General features: G+C 37.1%; 1 protein-coding gene across 3 annotated transcripts in view; it reads right to left on the bottom strand.

Moving 5' to 3' along the window:
* Positions 1-3,827, bottom strand: part of LOC106533496 (NEDD4-like E3 ubiquitin-protein ligase WWP1) — a 37,217-nt gene extending 33,390 nt beyond the window's left edge. For 2 of the 3 annotated variants that reach the window (XM_014029827.1, XM_014029828.1), the window contains exon 1: positions 3,676-3,826. The gene's annotated coding sequence lies outside the window, so the exon portion shown is untranslated. Of the gene's footprint in view, positions 1-3,675 lie in introns of all 3 variants that reach the window. The other variant, XM_014029829.1, reaches the window with a different exon arrangement.
* Positions 3,828-4,920: the final 1,093 nt, after the last annotated feature.

Genomic DNA, 4,920 nt, shown 5'->3' with positions numbered 1-4,920 from the left:
GTTTTTTTGGCCTATCACCTATCGGCCTGACCTGACCTGTACAGCACCTTGTGAATATATTTCTGTGAAAGGCGCTTTATAAATTAAAACTTTACTTACGTACTTACCTGCCGATTCCAATTTTAGAATATACTGATTTTTTTTTAATAAAAGTCAGATGTTATAACGTCACAATACGCCTTCAAAGTTCCAATAATATTTTATTGAAGAACATTGAACAACAACCTTGAAACATTACAAACTTGTTTTAACTGGACAACAGCCATCTCTCACCGCAGAGCAAAAGGGGACAGTGGCTGATTTTCAGACCTTTCTGGAGGTAGATAAGATCACTTCTCATGTAAGTATCGGGCAATCATCAATCCCCAAAAGTGAATGAAACCCCTAGTAAAAATATAGAGCTTTTCTGCTCAAAATTATTGTTAGTTTTTAGTACTGCTCAGAGAAGTGCTTCAAAACATTATTTAAAAATATATTTAAAAAATGTCCTTTAATAGAACCATATACAAAAGGTATTTATTCATTATATTTTGATCTATTAACTTTGATATTATATTATTTGTGATTTTTCTACCAAAGCACTATAGTTGTCCCCCTACACGACTTATGACTTCATCCTCTGTTCAATGTGATGGGTCACATATAACATCTAAAAYGTATGGTCATTAATGTAGGTCAGGGCATCAAAACTAGGGCTGCAACAAATATTATATTGGTTGTAGGTTCAAATATTTTAGAGGAGTCGACAATCATTTTAATTTGTCTCTTGCTTCCTGTTGGTGCACCTCCTGCTCTGGGCTCCAGCTCACCTGCTGTAGTCTGCCCTCTTGTGAATATCACCCTGATGTCTCTGCATTAATGTTAAAACTTACAAATCTGAAACTATTCAAATGTATTCATCATTTTACTTAATGTGACCATCACTAAAAAAATTAACCCATTTATCAACTGAGATTAAAATGCAAGTAATCTTGGTCATTTTACACTAAGAACAAATATGTAACAAAAAATAGCCTCTGAAAGTAAATAATTAAAGATCAAATAAAATAAAATAATAAATGTGTACAGTTTATAATAAGAATGATTAGTTATTGCAGTGCAACACTGTATTATTCTGAAATCCGAATAAACACTAATATTACGTGTCATGGGTGCAGAAACTCCCTCACGCTCATTTACTAGCCAGTCAGTCAGTATGATATGAAGAGAGGAGAAAAATATGCCATTATTGTCACGCAACTGCATCAACAAGACACAATGTCTAATATCTCATTTATTATAAATCAGGCTTTAGATAGCTAGAGCTGCATTTTGACAGCTGTGCAGGAATTCTGTTCGACAGAAAACATCTGCGGCCACTGCCTCCAATATCCAGGTCTAAAAATCACACAAATGATGAACTATTTTATAAAATTGGTCAAAACCCGTCTGTCTTCATTTGTACATCCAAGGTGGGTGCAAAGCAGGTGGGGTTGGTACTAGGGCTGTGTATTGGCAAGAATTTGGCAATACGATACATATCATGACAGAGGGGTCAYGATACGATATATCCCGATATACTGCGATACTGTAAGCAAGGCGATATATTGCGATTTTTTTTGTCCAAAAATTCTATTAAATAAAAACCTCTTACAGGGAAAAAAATGAACCAAAATTCATTGTCTCAGAAAATTTTAATATTACATAGACATACTTTTGATACATTTAACTGTGTTCTGCTTTGTATGTATTTGATTTTATTTGTTTCACATTTCATCCATGTTTTCAATTATTAGACTAAATTTGACAATAGTTTGAAAATATATTTTTGCAAGTTTTTTATATTAATTTACAATATGGTTACCCAACACTTAACAATAGCCGAGCCAAATGGCTGACTCACTGCTGCCAACTAGTGGTCAGAGGCTGAACTACAACATAAAAATGAACGGCTGGCAGGAAAGTTGACATTTTAAACTTAATAAAAAATCGATACAGGGCTTTAGAATATCGATACAGTATCAGGAAATGAAATATCGCAATATTTCAGTGTATCGATATTTTCTTACACCCCTAGTTGGTACAGTAAGGGCAAAAAGTATAGCGTGCATGAATAAAAGAAAAACTCTGCAAGCCGAGCACACAAAAACTGGTTGTCGTTTTCAACCACTGGCTGCTTGGCTGCATTTGCAAACACTCAGCTGAGTGAGACAACTTCACCTGTTTGCAACTCAGTGAAATACCGACCAGAACAGTAAGATAGGTTAAAGTAATTTTTGATTAACCCACAAAGCCCAAGCACTAACCACAWGGTCAGTTTGTCTTCACCCACCACCATTCAAGTGCAAAATCTGCCTCTAAAGCTGTTTTCTTTCAGGATCTGTGTGAGGGGAAAAAATGCAAACAAGTGCATTTCAGAGTGAACAAGCAAAGGTTGCAGCTCAGGTGGATTCCTTCTTTCCAGTCAGACATTAATATATACAGTTTGTGACAGTTGGAGCAGCCAAACCTCAGCTCAAAGCTTGTAGACAGGAAGACACTCACATTCCTAAAACACACAGCAGCAGAAAACAAAAGAAAACAAAAAGAACTTCTTCAAATCCAGTGCTGTGTGATGATTTACAATACAGACTGTCATGGCAAAGTAAAAACTAAAAGCAGTGAAGCAGAGGTTTTAATCTGCTGACTTAGCAAGTGCAAGTGAGCTTGAGTTAACCAACAATCTGTTTTCTGCTTTGCAGTATTTTCTTATACACCATATGTGCAGTAAGTCTCATTTTTACAGACATCACGTAGGTTTGCCACACTACAGTTTTAAAGCTTAGTTGGAGAAGCTTTGCAAATGATTTGAGAATGCCTTACAAAGTCAACACGTCAGGTGTGTGTTTACCTGTGTTAAGTTACGTGACGTGCATGACTTAAACTTTCGCAGGTCGAAAGAGAATCCGTGTTGATGCTAGTGAAAGGTTCGATCAACATAAGCACAGATCCCACTTGAAAAACACTTTTAGACAAGCAACAAAAAAACCCAGGATAGATAAAAGCACTGATCATAACACAACTCTAATCTAGTTAAACACTGGCTAACTTTGGACTTTCTCCATATTAAGGCTGCCTTGCAGGCTTAAACCCTAAATATTCAGCTCTAAAACCGTATTTCTGAGCTAGGGTGTATTTACACCACCTGTCACATTGAAATAATATCGATCAGACACTTCAATAGCAACAAACAGCAATGCAGTGCCAATAATCTGCAACGAAAGCCAAGTCTGCTAGCTACCTATCGATAAACTAGCTAGCTAACATACTACAGAATTTAAAAAAAATCGCTATTTTAATATTATTTGAACATCCTATGTTAATACTAGCTGAATGTATCTTCAGCTATGTTAAAAACATCTAACAATTAGCCAGGTGATTATGTTACTGTTAGCACAAGCAAGAAAACGCAGCCCTTTGACGTGAAAGCGGACATGGGTCTAGCAAGCTAACGCTACAAACTCGTCCAAAAAGCCTGCAGTGCTAGCCGGCTTGCTAAGTAGCTTACTTAGCTGCTCGGCTAATTGTTCGCCGTGGCGGGTGGCTGGTCAAGGAAAGGGGCTGAATGTGGAGGACACATTCCTAAATTATGTGCTTTAATAATGCCAGAGATTGGTTCGTAATAGCTTCCCACAGGAACAACGCCGTTGTTTTTACCTTGTTGGGCGTTGCGCTCCTCTCCGGGCTGCGGTTCAGTAGCGTCACGGTGGTCAGTAGCCGTGTAGGCCCCGTACTCCGCTACTGCTCTGCTGCCATCTCTGTACGGAGGCTTCCGACGAGCAACAGCCGGGCGACAGGCGCGCCACCCCAAATACTGCTGGGTAATAACACGGGACAGCAGGGTTACCGAGCGAAACCTGGGCAGCTTCATGGTTCTGATGGTATAAATGCAGAGTGTCGCTTCATTTTTACTGCTAATACACAACTGAATCAAAGCAAGAGTTCCCTATGCTTTTTGTTTTAAGTAAATAATAGTAAATTGAGTGAAATCAGCTTAAAATTAGACATTAGTTGATTACATTTTTAAATGAGCAGTGAGTGATATTTTTTGCTTATCACCAAAATAACTGATTCAATAATAATAATAATAATAACAATAATAAAGAGTACAAGTGTTTGAAAAGTACTGACAGTAAAAGTATTGGCAGTGTTTAAGTAAACTACTTTAAGCTTATTACTAACTTTAATTGTGAATAAAACAGATTTATGAGACTTGCAAGTCATTGCTTGCTTGTTTACATTTATCTCACCTGTCAAAACTATAACATCATGGCAAAAATACAAAAAATAACATTAAATAAATATTTAATTTAAAAAATTGTCAATGAGTTGTGCTTATATAGCCCATTTCTAGCCAACAAGGCTGCTCAAAGTACTAAGAACAAAATCTGTGCTCKTATTTACCCATCCATTCATCCAGCGCTCTACATCGCTTTAAAGTTAACCTGAATGAATCTGTAGAATTTAATCAATACTTGGGCACTGAGGGCCCAGGGATACTGCAGATTGCTGGAATCAAACCTACAACTCTCATTGGAAGATGAGCACTTCTTGCTCATGTATATAAACTTCTCTGGCATAAAACACTTCTTGTCCTGAGATCACAGTGCAAACATCTCCATCTATGGGTTAGTAAGGAGTCTGAAGTACACACTTACAAATAATATGTATAACCTAATAACTCAGTAGTGAYGAGTGAACCCTAACCTCATTACCAAACTCATCCATCACCCTATGCTGCTGCAGGRTAATGTATATCCTCTATAAGCACTTAAAGGTAGTGGTATAGTTGCACTTATTGAAGATTTGATAACAGAASCTGTCTGACAGAAGGACCTCCTTCAGAGTATAGTGCATGTAATAAACTAAAGCCTCAACAAAGTTTGCTAATCCACTTTTTTA

Source organism: Austrofundulus limnaeus, unplaced genomic scaffold (genome assembly GCF_001266775.1).
Source record: "Austrofundulus limnaeus strain Quisiro unplaced genomic scaffold, Austrofundulus_limnaeus-1.0 Scaffold957, whole genome shotgun sequence".
NCBI lineage: Eukaryota > Metazoa > Chordata > Actinopteri > Cyprinodontiformes > Rivulidae > Austrofundulus > Austrofundulus limnaeus.
This window is presented reverse-complemented; position numbering and strand designations above follow the sequence as displayed.